This window comes from Macadamia integrifolia, chromosome 7 (genome assembly GCF_013358625.1).
Source record: "Macadamia integrifolia cultivar HAES 741 chromosome 7, SCU_Mint_v3, whole genome shotgun sequence".
In the NCBI taxonomy this organism is placed as follows: Eukaryota; Viridiplantae; Streptophyta; class Magnoliopsida; order Proteales; family Proteaceae; genus Macadamia; species Macadamia integrifolia.
Window position 1 is genome coordinate 5537265 of NC_056563.1, and position 18847 is coordinate 5556111.

The window sequence follows — 18847 nt, forward strand, 5'->3', positions numbered from 1 at the left end:
GAGTCAAACTTCTACTACCAAACTTGATTTTAAGATGTTAAATAATGGGTTGAACCCATGATTGTTTGATATTAAGTTTAAAGTCCATGTAAATTAAATAATGGGCTGAACCCATGATTGTTTGACACTAGACCTAAAGCCCATGTCTTGCTTAAATGAGTTAAGTTGGGTAGGAGTTTTAAATCAAATCAAAATACATTTAATGATCTAATTTTTAATGATATGTTAATTTAAAATTGTATGTTGTATTTATTTTTAATCATTGAAACAAGAGAGTATAAATCAATGCTTTGAAAAATGTATATGTTATTGGTTACCATGAAATTGGGAAAGGTTTTTAAATTGAAATATGTTAATCTGGAAAAGGGTGTAAGCTTCCGCTCATTCTTAGTTGCAAAGTAATTTTGCTTTAGGAAACCATGAAATGATGAGGTGGAATCCACCAAAGTGGTACATCTTATTATTTCATGATTTTCCACAGGGTAGCAATGTAGGTGACATTTGCCCAAAGGTGATGTCACCAAAGTTAAGAAAATGACAGTAACCTAGAGGTTCCTAAGCCCAAAGGTGGGGGGATTTCAAAAGTTATTGTTCTTTTCACAGTAAATATGAATTTACAAGAGGACCAGTGCATTCTTAGCCCAAAGGATAGGAATGTAGTTGCGGTTGTAACTCTTGTATAGTTATTGTTGTCCTAGTGACATATTTATATGTATGTTTTGAACATAAAGATATATATCTCCAATGGGAAAGATATGATAGAACTGAGTGAAACCCACCAAAGTGGTACATTCAATTCGATTGTATTTTTCCCAACAGTAAAGATGATACTTTTCCAAAGGTTATGTCATCAAGGTTTGAGGATAATTATCCACATTTCAGAAAGGGACATTAAATTTGGAGTTCTTTTGCCCAAAGGTGATTGAATTCCGAAGTTAGTGTTGTTTTCACAGTTAAAAGAAGAATATAAGAGCATCAGCTAATTCTTGTCCCAAAGGATAGGGATACATTTTTAGTTGTAACTCTTATTTAAAATATATTGATAGTATTACATGCTTTTATATTATGATTTATATTTTGATATTTGGCATGTATTGTGTTCTTGTTACTGCTGTAGTAAGATGGCCATTCCCTCAAGTTATGTGTCTTCCATCCCAATGCTCACTGGTAACAACTATCAAAAGTGGGTGGAAGAATTAGAATTACATTTAGGTCTTCTTGACTTAGACTTGGCACTTAGGGAGCCTAAACCTGAGCCTCTCACAGACTCGAGCAGAAGTGCTGAAAGGACCAAGTTTAAGAAATGGACTGAAGCAAACAGAAAGTGCATACTGGTTTTAAAAAAAGGCAGTTCCTGAAATTATACGTGGGAACATAGAGATCAAAGACACTGCAAAAGAATTCCTGGATGCTATTAAAGGTAGATTTCAACACAACAAGAAAGCTGAGAAAACCACATTGATGACCAGGCTAATGAATACAAGGTATGATGGATGTGGGAGTGTTAGAGAATACATTTTGGGTGTAGCTACTGATGCTGGTAAACTTAAGGATCTTGGAATACAGATCGATGAAGAATATATTGTACATATTGCACTGAATACCCTCCTTAGTCAGTATAAGGTTATCCAATCTACCTACATTGCACTGAAGGACGATTGGAGCCTAAATGAGCTAATTTCCATTTGCACTCAAGAGGAAGAAAAATTGAAACAAACTAGGTTTGAGAGTGCACATGCAACTTTCCACAAGGGATCTTCTGGTGGACCAAGCAGAAGGAACAAAAATTTTTCCAACAGAGGAAGCGCCAAGCCATATGACAGGAATAATAGCTCTCAAGAACTTGACACATCTCAAAAGGCTCAGGATGAAGAGAATACCAACAACGTAGAGTGTTTCTGGTGCCATAAGAAAGGACATGTGAAGAAGGACTGTTTTATTTTCAAGAAATGGTTAGAGAAGAGGAAGAATTCTGGGGTTGATAAGCAGGATGATACTAAGAAAGGGTGAGGTAGACTGATCATCAGCAATTGAGAGCAAGTAAAATTTGGTCACATCAAGTAGTTAGGATTTCTTTACATACAGTTATTTGAAATTCTTGATTAGTGGGAGCTCTGGTTTTGTTTAGTATTTGTTTATGTTTTGAACCTTAGCCCGTATGTTTTGGGGCACAGTTTGATGAATTATAGTTAAGTTTTAGCATTTACATTATGCACAGTTATTTCTTGAAATATTTGGTTTATGATTTCATTTGAAAATGTTTTTATAGGCAGTAATTGTCTTAGTTATAGGCAATATTTTGCCACAGTTCAAAAGGTAATGTTTGCCACATTTTAAGACAGTATTTGTCACAGTTCATAGGCAATATTTGCCACAGTTTATAGGCGGAAGGCCACAGTTAGATATTAACCACAGATCAAAGGCGATTTGCCACAGTGAAGGTTAATATCTCAGTTAAGGACCTACATAGAATGACAACAGTGTAATTTGAGGATATGTCAATATTTCTATGATGGTATCCCACATAGATTCGTGTTAAGAAACTTACTTATGCTTGTAATAACAGAAAGTTGTATGCCGTATATTGAGGTGTATCTTCTGCTGTTATTCGATGTGAGTGGTTTTTCAACTGAATCACAGTAAGAGTGGTTAATGTAATAAGATTCTATGGCCACACCAATTTGAAAGACATCCTTATAATTAATGTAGCCCAAGTGGGAGATTGTTGGATTTATGGGCTAAATTAATTATTCGGGTTGATTAAATGGGTGAGAGTCAAATTGCATGAACCGGTTCGGTCCACTCTCAAGCTTAGGGATATGCTGGCTCAACCCATTGTGGTTTAGGGTTTTGAGTGCAGGACAGTATTATAAATACTAGGTTTTGGGTCCCTACAGCCATTATTCACTCTTCCCCACTTTACCACTAAAGTGAGAGAACCAAGGAGGTTTAAGGGGCTGTAGAAGATCCATAGCCAAGCCAAGAGAGCGAAAGTGGGAGTGACCAACATCAATCATCTTCAGCATACTAGGTGAAAGGTACAAATCGATCCTCCATAATTTTATTAGATTCGTGTTCTTGTTTTTCCTGTGTGGTTTCCTCAATAGGGTTTTAAACTCAAACCCATAGGGAGTTCTAACATATTCTTCACTTCGTCGAAGAGTATTCTTCACTTCGCCGGAAACTAAAGCTCCTCCACCTTCAACGGAGAAGGTAACTGTTCCGTTGGTTGAGGTTTGCGGATTTTATTTTATAAAATGTGTCAAAGGGTATAATTGGTTGGGAATATCTGTGAAGGGGTAGTTAGGTATTTTCAATCTCAAAACTAACACCAGTCTCACAGTGTTAGTTTTTTGAGTTTAAATGTAAAAAACGAAAGACGAGGGGGATGATGTAATTAGTGCAAATACGAGGGGTGGTGGATGTAAATTTCCCAATCCTAAATCTTTGGACTTTCTCTGTAAATTTTCGGACATGAATCAAATTAAACTAGTACCAATTCGAAAATCGATTAGGAAAACTTAGAAAAGAGTAACCCATAACTTGTTGAGATTGGCAAGAGCGGGTATCGCCGGGCTAAAATTTATAACAACAGCTACCAATGCGGCTGAAAGCAGTGCCTTCCACTTCTTTGGTTCTTTGTGGTAAATGAGCTCTAAACCGTTTCAGAACAAACACAAGCAGGCAAGTGTTAGGACATAACTCACCAATAAAACTAGAATCACAGTGGCTTTCCGGCGACGCTTGACAAGCAAAGGAACAAGGCCTCGATAGAGTTCGTTGAGGATTTTGAGCCCCATAAGAAGATGACGATGGGGTTTTTAGGGTTTCAAGATAAGAGTAAAGAGACGAGAACGAGTGCCATCGGGAAGAAGACGTTGGGGTAGGAAATAATGTGAGAAAGCGAAACCCTAGAGTATTTCTATGGCTGCAACTAGGAGGACTAGGAATACGAACCAGAAGGAGACGAGAGAGAGAGAGAGAGAGAGAGAGAGAGAGAGAGAGAGAGAGAGAGAGGTGTGAAAGAGAAGACTTACCAGTTGCTACCAGGGGAAGAATTTAGAGAGAGAAAAAGCAAAAAACTAACCTACAAACCGTCTCTTGCCTCATCGAAGAACGAGCAAATCAAAAGAGGGGAATGAGAAAATCACAAACCTTCGTCGCTGGAAAACGAAGCAGGTCTTCCTCATTGGAAAAACCTTCCCTCGAAGTAACAACCTTCGACCGATCCTCGCCGGAACAACTTTTCCTTGCCGGAGCAACCTATGGTGAGGAAAGAATCGCAGGGACTGAAGAAAGAAAGAAGGGTATTGTGGGGATTTAGAAAATTTGGGTTCAAGTTAACAGAAAATACCTCAAATCAGTGAAACGGTGTTAATTTTTTGGGTTTAAATGTAAAAAATGAAACGAGAGGGGGATGATGTAATTGGGGCAAACGCGATGGGTGGTGGATGTAAATTTCCCTATATTTTAAATTCAAGAAATAAAAAAATGTGTGCAAAAAAAATGATTTTATATTTTAAAAATGCATAAAATACAGAAAAATTAAAAAATGAATTTAGAACTAAAAAATAAATAATATATAAAAGATGCATAAATAAATATTTAAAAATGCAAAAAATGATTTTAAAACTCATAAATTTTTTAAATGCAAAAAAGTCAGAATATGCTTTTGAAACTTAAAAATGCAAAAAATGATTTTAAAACTAAAAAAACTGTAGAAAAATGAAAAAAGATATAAAAATTTTTAAAATAGATAAAAGGCTTAAGAAATGCCGAAAAATAAAAATAACTTTAAAATAAAAAAAAAATGAAAATGCAGAAAAATAGAAAATGATTTTGAAATAATAAAAAAAAAATGTGAAATTACCATCTCAAAGGTTGGAACAGAGTAAATATTCAGGCTAACTTTGTTATGCTCTCTCCCAGCAAGATCCAGATTGGGGTTGACAAAGTAGACTTCCTTGGTGTCCAAATTCAAGATAGACAGTACCAATTGCAACCACATAATGCAACTTCTCTGCAGCAGTTTTCTTATGAACCCCTAACCAAGTAACAAATAAAAAATTCCTTGGGATTGTAAATTACATGTAAGAGCATCCCCAATCTCACTTAATATACTGCTCTCCTTCACAATCTTCTAAAAGAAAAGATGCTCCTCCATGGTCCAAGGAACACACCCAAGCAATCCAGGCTCTCAAGATCTTATTACTAAGTTACCACCACTAGAAATCCCATACACAGGTCTCAGGGTCCTTCAGATAGATGCAAGTAACTCATTGGCAGCAGTTCTTTCTGACGAAATTAATAGTCACAGAAAGGTTTGTGCACACCAAAGTGGAAAATCACCCCAGCAGAATCTCATTATCATTCCACATTCAAAGAGATACTTGTAGTAAAACGTGGCATTGAGAAGTTTCAATTTCATCTCATAGGCCAAACCTTCTTGATAGAAAATGGATATGGCTAGTCTTTAAAAGATGATTCAATTCAAGCCAAAGGCCCTTCCTCATGATCAACTTCTCCGATGGGAATATTGGTTCTAAAAGGCAAGCAAAGTCTTCTAGCGGATTTCCTCTCTCGAACCCTTAAGCCACACCTGCCAATCATGCCTCTTCTCTATCCTCTCACCCCAGAAGCCTCATATCATCTTTCTCATTTCCCTTACATTTACTACCTCCTGAAATATTTTCTATCATCACCCCCAAGACCCTTATAACCTATAGTTTACAGGTTTTTCAATCAACCCTCCGTTTTGTTATCCACTATTATGGCCTCCATTATGATATCACCATGTGTCGCCTAACCTACCCGTATCTTACCTCGTTTGTAATAGATAAACATTTCACCTTTTAAAAAGAATATCTTGTTCTTCTCTAGCATCTCCTCTCTGTTTTCAAAATCACCATAGGATTTCCTATCCATGGCTTCTAACATTACATTACCCTTTATGCCCTTGATCAGGTTGCCCACCACAACCAAAAATACATAATTTCCTTGAACTTTTCTTTCCCATTACCACCTGGTATGAAATGATCACATCCCTTGAAATCTCTGCAACCTTCTCCTATGTTTATTATGCCTTTTACCAACCCCCCCCCCCCCCCCCACACACACACACTTAAACTTCTTTAACCATGTTTGAAACTACCACTCAATCAGCTGGATCCGTTTTGTCCCAAATTGAGTTTCTCTATACCAATGCAGAAGATATTTTTCACTACCCGTCATAATCAAGAAGAAGAATGGAAAGCCTTCATGCATAAATGCCAGCAATGTGGATTATAAGACTCTTCCTTCTTGTCTTATTAATTCTACTCAAACTCCATAGGCCCTCAAGAATATTCTTCAAGATCTGCTCGTGAATCAGTCAGAAGAGGACTACTTTGGATTCCTTGAGAATAGTTACTATGACATCATGCTAGACTCAGATTCATCAACTGTTGGAGAAAAGAATCACTGTTGAAGAAATCATTTTTGAAGATAAGAATCTTATCTTGGATTTCAATATGCTTTGTAAACCTTATCTTTGTACTATTTTTGTAAGCTTTATCAGTAATAGTATGTGAGTATTGTTTGTGCTTGAAAGAATATTAAGTGTGAAGTTATCTATAAATATGCGGAGTTTAGTTCATGAATGAACAAGTTGATGTCAGTGTGGTACAAATATTGTGTGGTATTAGAGGGTTTACCTGAGTATATATATTGGTAGCCAAGAGGCGATGTAGAGTCTCAATTTAGTAGTTGTCCATTAGCTGGTAGGAGTCCAAGTATGGTAGTAGTTCAATATCCTGTCATCCCATGGGATGCAGCTTCCTCTTAGGGACGATTAGGAGTTCTTTGTAGATCTTTCTTACTTGGGATGGATCCTTTATAGATGGTCTTTCCTAATTGGGATAGATCCCAATTTGGTGCTTGCTTGGAGGTAAGTGTTTGACTAGGAATGAACTTCCTCGTGGTGAGCAAGTTTCCTTTAAGGATTCATCACAAAATGTGGTTTGATAGTTTGGATACCAAGCTGCAATGGATTCCTATTACTTGAGGCCATGATCTTTAAGAATCTCGTTGGCCTGACTTGAATATTGCTCAGTTATGCCTATGTGTTGTTCAGTGGATTGGCAATTACAACCCGGATGTCATCCAGTAGCTTGGTAGACAAGCTACAGTCATGATTGACATGGTCTCTCAAGAACCCTTGAGTGGTTCGGCCATGCGGTAGCCGAGCTGTAGATCTGAGTCGGATCCTCTGGTCTAGGGGTAACTGATCCACGGACTACTCCCAGTTTATGTGTCCTGATCTCTAATTGGTTTAACGTTTTGAGTCTAGTGATCCGGCCTAGTCCCATCTAGTTCGGACCCTGATTCCACATGTCGTGGTGGCATTGGTGGGTATATTCTAACCATAACATTTCCTATTCAATCTCTAATGATTCAGGTGTTACTAATTGAAAAATCAACTTGATGTGATTGTTCTCCTCAATAGGGTTTTAAACTCAAACCCATAGGGAGTTCTAACAAGTGGTATCAGAGCAGACCACATGGGACAAGAATCGATTGAATTTTTCTTATACATGAGGATTTTGATTGTTACTTAAAACCTGATTTGATTAAAAATCATGAAAATCATAAAAATCATAATTTTACCATCACTTAAAGATCCTGTATGGGAAAATTTTATTCACGAAAGTCGTAGATCACGAGAAGACGGTCACGGCGGTATGTCGAAAGTCACCGGAAATCTCCGGACGCGCCGGCACGCGCTGTCGGAAACCGCCTGCCAGAGGAGAGAGAAAAAAAAAAAAAAAAAAAACAGCGGCGAGTCATCGCCGGTCCAACTCGGAAACCCTACCGATTCGAACCGGCGACACAGTGGGTCAACTCATGTGCACTATTTGACTCGGTCAAACATTGACCGGGTCGTTGACCAATTGACCCGAATTTGACCCGGAACTCATATGGCCGAACCGGTTGGTTTGGATTGATTTAAAAAAAAAAAAAAAAAACAAAAACTTAAAGGCTTGTTTGGTTTTTGTTTTTATTTAAACTACTTAAAGGTTCGTTTTAAGGCCAAATTGAAATCTGTTTTTTGCGTTGGATTCCTTGTTTCAGGCCACATTTAATGATCTAATTTTTAATATGACATGTTTATTTGAAATTTTATGTTGTATTTAGTTTCAATCATTGAAATAAAATGGCATAATTCAATGCTTTGAAAAATATATATGTTATTGGTTACTATGAAATTGAGAAATTTTTTTGAGATATGTTAATATGGAAAAAGGTGTAAGCTTCCGCTCATTCTTAGTTGCAAAGTAATTTTGCTTTAGGAAACCATGAAATGATGAGGTGAAATCCACCAAAATGGTACATCTTATTATTTCATGATTTTCCACAGGGTAGCAATGTAGGTGACATTTTCCCAAAGGTGATGTCACCAAAGTTAAGAAAATGACAGTAACCTAGAGGTTCCTAAGCCCAAAGGTGAGGGGATTTCAAAAGTTATTGTTCTTTTCACAGTAAATATGAATTTACAAGAGGACCAGTGCATTCTTAGCCCAAAGGATAGGAATGTAGTTGCGGTTGTGACTTTTGTATGGTTATTGTTGTCCTAGTGACATATTTATATATATCTCCAATGGGAAAGATATGATAGAACTGAGTGAAACCCACCAAAGTGGTACATTCAGTTCGATTGTATCTTCCCCAACAGTAAAGATGATACTTTTCCAAAGGTTATGTCATCAAGGTTTGAGGATAATCATCCACATTTCAGAAAGGGACATTGAATTTGGAGTTCTTTTACCCAAAGGTGATTGAATTCCAAAGTTAGTGTTGTTTTCACAGTTAAAAGAAGAATATAAGAGCATCAGCTAATTCTTGTCCCAAAGGATAGGGATACATTTTTAGTTGTAACTCTTATTTAAAATATATTGACGGTATTACATGCTTTTATATTATGATTTATCTTTGGATATTTGGCATGTATTGTGTTGTTGTTACTGCTGTAGTAAGATGGTCATTCCCTCAAGTTATGTGTCTTCCATCCCAATACTTACCGGTAACAACTATCAAAAGTGGGTGGAGGAATTAGAATTGCATTTAGGTCTTCTTGACTTAGACTTGGCACTTAGAGAGCCTAAACCTGAGCCTCTCACAGACTCAAGCAGAAGTGCTGAAAGGACCAAGTTTAAGAAATGGACTAAAGCAAACAGAAAAGTGCATACTGGTTTTAAAAAAGGCAGTTCCTGAAATTATACGTGGGAACATAGAGATCAAAGACACTGCAAAAGAATTCCTGGATGCTATTAAAGCTAGATTTCAACACAACAAGAAAGCTGAGAAAACCACATTGATGACCAGACTAATGATTATAAGGTATGATGGATGTGGGAGTGTTAGAGAATACATTTTGGGTGTAGCTACTGATGCTGGTAAACTTAAGGATCTTGGAATACAGATCGATGAAGAATATATTGTACACATTGCACTGAATACCCTCCCTAGTCAGTATAAGGTTATCCAATCTACCTACATTGCACTGAAGGACGATTGGAGCCTAAATGAGTTCATTTCCATTTGCACTTAAGAGGAAGAAAAATTGAAACAAACTAGGTTTGAGAGTGTACATGCAACTTTTCACAAGGGATCTTCTGGTGGACCAAGCAGAAGGAACAAAAATTTTTCCAACAGAGGAAGCGTCAAGCCATATGACAGGACTAATAGCTCTCAAGAACTTGACACATCTCAAAAGGCTCAGGATGAAGAGAATACCAACAACGTAGAGTGTTTCTGGTGCCATAAGAAAGGACATGTGAAGAAGGACTGTTTTATTTTCAAGAAATGGTTAGAGAAGAGGAAGAATTCTGGGGTTGATAAGCAGGATGATACTAAGAAAGGGTGAGGTAGACTGATCATCAGCAATTGAGAGCAAGTAAAATTTGGTCACATCAAGTAGTTAGGATTTCTTTACATACAGTTATTTGAAATTCTTGATTAGTGGGAGCTCTGGTTTTGTTTAGTATTTGTTTATGTTTTGAACCTTAGCCCGTATGTTTTGGGGCACAGTTTGATGAATTATAGTTAAGTTTTAGCATTTACATTATGCACAGTTATTTCTTGAAATATTTGGTTTATGATTTCATTTGAAAATGTTTTTATAGGCAGTAATTGTCTTAGTTATAGGCAATATTTTGCCACAGTTCAAAAGGTAATGTTTGCCACATTTTAAGACAGTATTTGTCACAGTTCATAGGCAATATTTGCCACAGTTTATAGGCGGAAGGCCACAATTAGATGTTAACCACAGATCAAAGGCGATTTGCCACAGTGAAGGTTAATATCTCAGTTAAGGACCTACATAGAATGACAACAGTGTAATTTGAGGATATGTCAATATTTCTATGATGGTATCCCACATAGATTCGTGTTAAGAAACTTACTTATGTTTGTAATAATAGAAAGTTGTATGCCGTATATTGAGGTGTATCTTCTGCTGTTATTCGATGTGAGTGGTTTTTCAACTGAATCACAGTAAGAGTGGTTAATGTAATAAGATTCTATGGCCACACCAATTTAAAAGACATACTTATAATTAATGTAGCCCAAGTGGGAGATTGTTGGATTTATGGCCTAAATTAATTATTCGGGTTGATTAAATGGGTGAGAGTCAAATTGCATGAACCGGTTCGGTCCACTCTTAAGCTTAGGGATATGCTGGCTCAACCCATTGTGGTTTAGGGTTTTGAGTGCAGGACAGTATTATAAATAGTAGGTTTTGGATCCCTACAGCCATTATTCACTCTTCCCCACTTTACCACTAAAGTGAGAGAACCAAGGAGGTTTAAGGGGCTGTAGAAGATCCATAGCCAAGCCAAGAGAGCGAAAGTGGGAGTGACCAACATCAATCATCTTCAGCATACTAGGTGAAAGGTACAAATCGATCCTCCATAATTTTATTAGATTCGTGTTCTTGTTTTTCCTGTGTGGTTTCCTCAATAGGGTTTTAAACTCAAACCCATAGGGAGTTCTAACATATTCTTCACTTCGTCGAAGAGTATTCTTCACTTCGCCGGAAACTAAAGCTCCTCCACCTTCAACGGAGAAGGTAACTGTTCCGTTGGTTGAGGTTTGCGGATTTTATTTTATAAAATGTGTCAAAGGGTATAATTGGTTGGGAATATCTGTGAAGGGGTAGTTAGGTATTTTCAATCTCAAAACTAACACCAGTCTCACAGTGTTAGTTTTTTGAGTTTAAATGTAAAAAACGAAAGACGAGGGGGATGATGTAATTAGTGCAAATACGAGGGGTGGTGGATGTAAATTTCCCAATCCTAAATCTTTGGACTTTCTCTGTAAATTTTCGGACATGAATCAAATTAAACTAGTACCAATTCGAAAATCGATTAGGAAAACTTAGAAAAGAGTAACCCATAACTTGTTGAGATTGGCAAGAGCGGGTATCGCCGGGCTAAAATTTATAACAACAGCTACCAATGCGGCTGAAAGCAGTGCCTTCCACTTCTTTGGTTCTTTGTGGTAAATGAGCTCTAAACCGTTTCAGAACAAACACAAGCAGGCAAGTGTTAGGACATAACTCACCAATAAAACTAGAATCACAGTGGCTTTCCGGCGACGCTTGACAAGCAAAGGAACAAGGCCTCGATAGAGTTCGTTGAGGATTTTGAGCCCCATAAGAAGATGACGATGGGGTTTTTAGGGTTTCAAGATAAGAGTAAAGAGACGAGAACGAGTGCCATCGGGAAGAAGACGTTGGGGTAGGAAATAATGTGAGAAAGCGAAACCCTAGAGTATTTCTATGGCTGCAACTAGGAGGACTAGGAATACGAACCAGAAGGAGACACTGATATGAGAGAGAGAGAGAGAGAGAGAGAGAGAGAGAGAGAGAGAGAGAGAGTGTGAAAGAGAAGACTTACCAGTTGCTACCAGGGGAAGAATTTAGAGAGAGAAAAAGCAAAAAACTAACCTACAAACCGTCTCTTGCCTCATCGAAGAACGAGCAAATCAAAAGAGGGGAATGAGAAAATCACAAACCTTCGTCGCTGGAAAACGAAGCAGGTCTTCCTCATTGGAAAAACCTTCCCTCGAAGTAACAACCTTCGACCGATCCTCGCCGGAACAACTTTTCCTTGCCGGAGCAACCTATGGTGAGGAAAGAATCGCAGGGACTGAAGAAAGAAAGAAGGGTATTGTGGGGATTTAGAAAATTTGGGTTCAAGTTAACAGAAAATACCTCAAATCAGTGAAACGGTGTTAATTTTTTGGGTTTAAATGTAAAAAATGAAACGAGAGGGGGATGATGTAATTGGGGCAAACGCGATGGGTGGTGGATGTAAATTTCCCTATATTTTAAATTCAAGAAATAAAAAAATGTGTGCAAAAAAAATGATTTTATATTTTAAAAATGCATAAAATACAGAAAAATTAAAAAATGAATTTAGAACTAAAAAATAAATAATATATAAAAGATGCATAAATAAATATTTAAAAATGCAAAAAATGATTTTAAAACTCATAAATTTTTTAAATGCAAAAAAGTCAGAATATGCTTTTGAAACTTAAAAATGCAAAAAATGATTTTAAAACTAAAAAAACTGTAGAAAAATGAAAAAAGATATAAAAATTTTTAAAATAGATAAAGGGCTTAAGAAATGCCGAAAAATAAAAATAACTTTAAAATAAAAAAAATAAAAAAAAAATGAAAATGCAGAAAAATAGAAAATGATTTCGAAATAATAAAAAAAAATGTGAAATTACCATCTCAAAGGTTGGAACAGAGTAAATATTCAGGCTAACTTTGTTATGCTCTCTCCCAGCAAGATCCAGATTGGGGTTGACAAAGTAGACTTCCTTGGTGTCCAAATTCAAGATAGACAGTACCAATTGCAACCACATAATGCAACTTCTCTGCAGCAGTTTTCTTATGAACCCCTAACCAAGTAACAAATAAAAAATTCCTTGGGATTGTAAATTACATGTAAGAGCATCCCCAATCTCACTTAATATACTGCTCTCCTTCACAATCTTCTAAAAGAAAAGATGCTCCTCCATGGTCCAAGGAACACACCCAAGCAATCCAGGCTCTCAAGATCTTATTACTAAGTTACCACCACTAGAAATCCCATACACAGGTCTCAGGGTCCTTCAGATAGATGCAAGTAACTCATTGGCAGCAGTTCTTTCTGGCGAAATTAATAGTCACAGAAAGGTTTGTGCACACCAAAGTGGAAAATCACCCCAGCAGAATCTCATTATCATTCCACATTCAAAGAGATACTTGTAGTAAAATGTGGCATTGAGAAGTTTCAATTTCATCTCATAGGCCAAACCTTCTTGATAGAAAATGGATATGGCTAGTCTTCAAAAGATGATTCAATTCAAGCCAAAGACCCTTCCTCATGATCAACTTCTCCGATGGGAATATTGGTTCTAAAAGGCAAGCAAAGTCTTCTAGCGGATTTCCTCTCTCGAACCCTTAAGCCACACCTGCCAATCATGCCTCTTCTCTATCCTCTCACCCCAGAAGCCTCATATCATCTTTCTCATTTCCCTTACATTTACTACCTCCTGAAATATTTTCTATCATCACCACCAAGACCCTTATAACCTATAGTTTACAGGTTTTTCAATCAACCCTCCGTTTTGTTATCCACTATTATGGCCTCCATTATGATATCACCATGTGTCGCCTAACCTACCCGTATCTTACCTCGTTTGTAATAGATAAACATTTCACCTTTGAAAAAGAATATCTTGTTCTTCTCTAGCATCTCCTCTCTGTTTTCAAAATCACCATAGGATTTCCTATCCATGGCTTCTAACATTACATTACCCTTTATGCCCTTGATCAGGTTGCCCACCACAACCAAAAATACATAATTTCCTTGAACTTTTCTTTCCCATTACCACCTGGTATGAAATGATCACATCCCTTGAAATCTCTGCAACCTTCTCCTATGTTTATTATGCCTTTTACCAACCCCTCCCCCCCCCCCCCACACACACACACTTAAACTTCTTTAACCATGTTTGAAACTACCACTCAATCAGCTGGATCCGTTTTGTCCCAAATTGAGTTTCTCTATACCAATGCAGAAGATATTTTTCACTACCCGTCATAATCAAGAAGAAGAATGGAAAGCCTTCATGCATAAATGCCAGCAATGTGGATTATAAGACTCTTCCTTCTTGTCTTATTAATTCTACTCAATCTCCATAGGCCCTCAAGAATATTCTTCAAGATCTGCTCGTGAATCAGTCAGAAGAGGACTACTTTGGATTCCTTGAGAATAGTTACTATGACATCATGCTAGACTCAGATTCATCAACTGTTGGAGAAAAGAATCACTGTTGAAGAAATCATTTTTGAAGATAAGAATCTTATCTTGGATTTCAATATGCTTTGTAAACCTTATCTTTGTACTATTTTTGTAAGCTTTATCAGTAATAGTATGTGAGTATTGTTTGTGCTTGAAAGAATATTAAGTGTGAAGTTATCTATAAATATGCGGAGTTTAGTTCATGAATGAACAAGTTGATTTCAGTGTGGTACAAATATTGTGTGGTATTAGAGGGTTTACCTGAGTATATATATTGGTAGCCAGGAGGCGATGTAGAGTCTCAATTTAGTAGTTGTCCATTAGCTGGTAGGAGTCCAAGTATGGTAGTAGTTCAATATCCTGTCATCCCATGGGATGCAGCTTCCTCTTAGGGACGATTAGGAGTTCTTTGTAGATCTTTCTTACTTGGGATAGATCCTTTATAGATGGTCTTTCCTAATTGGGATAGATCCCAATTTGGTGCTTGCTTGGAGGTAAGTCTTTGACTAGGAATGAACTTCCTCGTGGTGAGCAAGTTTCCTTTAAGGATTCATCACAAAATGTGGTTTGATAGTTTGGATACCAAGCTGCAATGGATTCCTATTACTTGAGGCCATGATCTTTAAGAATCTCGTTGGCCTGACTTGAATATTGCTCAGTTATGCCTATGTGTTGTTCAGTGGATTGGCAATTACAACCCGGATGTCATCCAGTAGCTCGGTAGACAAGCTACAGTCATGATTGACATGGTCTCCCAAGAACCCTTGAGTGGTTCGGCCATGCGGTAGCCGAGCTGTAGATCTGAGTCGGATCCTCTGGTCTAGGGGTAACTGATCCACGGACTACTCCCGGTTTATGTGTCCTGATCTCTAATTGGTTTAACGTTTTGAGTCTAGTGATCCGGCCTAGTCCCATCTAGTTCGACCCTGATTCCACATGTCGTGGTGGCATTGGTGGGTATATTCTAACCATAACATTTCCTATTTAATCTCTAATGATTCAGGTGTTACTAATTGAAAAATCAACTTGATGTGATTGTTCTCGTCAAGATATGTTTACCATCCAAAAGCCACATTAGATCAGGAATATCAAAACCACCATAAACAAATGTTTTAGGCTTTAGCAAAAACTTAATGGAAGAGAACAATGTTTAAAAAATCTCCCAAGAACTCCCACGTTTCATTTTGGAAAATGTTTTCCTAAACCCATAGAAGATTGTTCATCACCATCCTAGGATTCACAAACCCCTACAGGGTTTTAGTACCTTCCCAAATGCCCTCTTGATACCACCCCCTACATGCATCTCAAGCCCCAGGTGATTCTCATTCACCAACAATCATTACTCTGTAAGGTTAAATCAAGTATGACCAAAGTCTTAGGATTCAATTCCCTGACATCCCATCTACTATCTTAGATCTTAATCAATTGAAAATTAGAAATCTTTACATTAGGAACAACTTTTCTTTATGAATTCCCAGGATGCCCTAATAAAAATGCCCCACATACTATTGTTCCCTTGCTCAATAGGGCAGCCAAAATGTAAATTTGCACCACGCCAAAACTATGAAGAAGCTCTTTTAATTAAAGAAAGTGCAAAAAAAGAATGGATAAATGTCTAGGTAATTTGGCCCAAACCTCCTACTCATCCATGTTTGGAGAGGCTGTGTTTGATATGCATTCTTAAAAAATATTTTGGATCTAAAAAACATTTTGAAACCAAAAACATCCCTAAACTTCATTATCTTCATATAAACCCAAAATTAAAAGATAAAAATTAGGGATAATTACTTGAACACCCCCTGTACTATGGCCAGTTTGCTTGGCACCCCAAACTATTGACAAGTTTACTTGAAGCCCCAAGAAACCTAACGTTATTAATCTGTTGTTATTGATTGAAATGGGAAAGATCATTTTACCCTTATGGCCAAATCGATTTAGGTGGGTGAAGGGATTCTCATTCTCCCATTAAGAAGATCATCGATGATTCAATTCTCTATATAGTCATCATTTTCCTGCAACATCAGCCATCAGATTAGTTTGGCGTTGTCTAGACACGGGAACCCTAAAGGATTAGAAGCATCCATTTCACCTGAATAAAATTGAATCTTGTTTGAATTTACATAATAAAGCTCCCTGGATGCCTACATGATCATTAGCATCTTCCACAAAGCAATCCATAGAAGAGGTATGCTGACCTCAATGTAGGATTTCAACAATTAGGTTTTTTTCCCCTAAAAAACTGAGGAAAAATCCAGAATGGCAATGATCATATATGATAACTCTGCTGGCTTCTTTTCTCTCTCTCAAATCCCGAAATTCAAAATGGATTTTTGGAGCAATGAAAACCCATGCACTTGCAATCTCAAGCCATTGCTTTTCTGGAGCAAAAAAGGATTTAAATCATTCACAATGGGTGGAAAACGAGTAGATGTATTCTAGAATGTTCGTTCTATAAAATTCTCACTTAGCCCTGGACCAAGTGGAGACTACTTCGTCGCTTTGGTCTCCTATGAGGAGGTGGTGGTGGTGTTGTTTCTGGGAGAGTGTAAAAACGAAGACTATAGGAGAACCAAGTCAAGACCTTCATCAATAGAAGCCGTATTGATGTGCAAGAAAGAGAATGTATTAGATAAGAAAAGGTTTAATCACAAAACCCAAGTTTAATGAGAAGAAAAAAAATATGAAATCGTGGTTTAGAACGCCATATCTAGGCTTAAAGATCCTAAAATATAGTTTTGTACAGATGGGATAGTATTTAATACATATAAAAATCTACAATAGAAATTTAGGAGGAACAAGATAGTGTATGTTACGTGTCCTCAAATAGCCACATGTAATAGTTTACCAATTAGTCATTGTTTTAGTTATTATTTATGAAGAAGTTTAGTAGAATAAGGAGGGCGAGGTGTGGGTTGAGCCGTGAGTGTTGGGGAGTTATGTTAATTGTGGGTAGCATATATTACTGGGGATAATTGTAGCCGTTGAGGAGTCTCGAGGATAATGGCTATTTAATTGGTAGAAAATAGAGGCATGATATGGAACATTGTTGATTTTCCTATTATTTCTCTCTTGAGGATGAGCTTAGGCGACCTCCTAATACGCCCCATTTATTCAAATCATTTTTGTTTCTCTCTCTTCTATTCTTATCTAAGATAGGTATAAGAGGACAGTCGATGCATGTACTAGCTTGGTATCAGATCCTAGGTATGGATCAGAGGGTTGAGAAGCTAGAAGAAAATGTTAACTCACTCAAGGAAGGATAACAAAAATCCTTCAAGAACAATAAGATATTCTCACCAGACTCAACGACATACTCGAGAGGTTCAATACTTCTCAATCTCACACTCACAATGAGGTAGGCAAAAAATTTGGTGATCCTATTCATTCCCTTGGTTCACGACTTCTAGAGGGAAGTCCGTCGTTGCGCTCTACCAATTCTTAACAAACCTTCATACCCAAGTTGGTGAAATTAGACTTCACACGGTACAAGGGAAAGAAGATACAACATTTTTTTTATTTCCACCAAACGCCAATGGAGATGCTCAACTGTGGTTTCAAATTTCTAAACAAGATCAACAGTTGATGACATGGCATGCCTTCAGCAATGGATTGCATTTCCACTTTTGTAGCTATTGGATTGGCTTGTCTGTATGAGGCCCATGATTATTCACTCAAAAGAAAAAGCATCCCACCTGACATTGAATCGAACAATAAGGGTTCAAATCTTCCTGTTAGTCGACTCAACTCAATAGACATGCAAGAAAGGTGTGCTAAGGAACTTTGCTACAACTACAATGAACGATTTGTGTCTGGACAATGGTGCAAATACGAAGAGGAGGCAGTGTGGGAAGATCAAGTAACCATGAAGCATCACTTTCCTACCTTTGACTTAGAAGACAAGGTCAGAAACTAAGGGGGGAGAGAATTGTTACGTGTCCTCAACCAGCCACGTGTAATAATTTATCAACTAGTCATTATTTTAGTTAGTTATTATTTGTGAAGAGGTTTATAGAATGAGGAGTGTGAGGTGTTGGTTGAGACGTGAGTGTTGGAGAGTTATTGCAATCGTGGGTAGCATGTGTTGTGGGGATAATTGTAACCGTTGAGGTGTCTTGAGGATAATAGCTATTTAATTGGTAGAAAATAGAGAAATGATATAGAACATTATTGATTTCATATTATTTCTCTCTTGAGGACAAGGTTAGCCGACCTCCTAATACGCCCCATCTATGCAAATCGTTTTTGTTTCTCTCTCTTCTATTTTTATCCAAGTGTGAGGGTAGTGGCCAGAAATGGACTTGTGCGTGTTGATTCCGTCCTCTCTCCTCTATCTTTCTCTTTCAATCTATTTCATGTGAGGGAGGGGGTTCGTGTCATGTATGCTTACCCTGCGGGCCCCGTACAACCATATCAACGCTCAGATATATGTGGGGGCCTATTTCGCAAGAGTGTAAAAATTTGTCATTTGAGATGGGGTTTGATGATGGTCCAATACGGGGATCAGGATCATA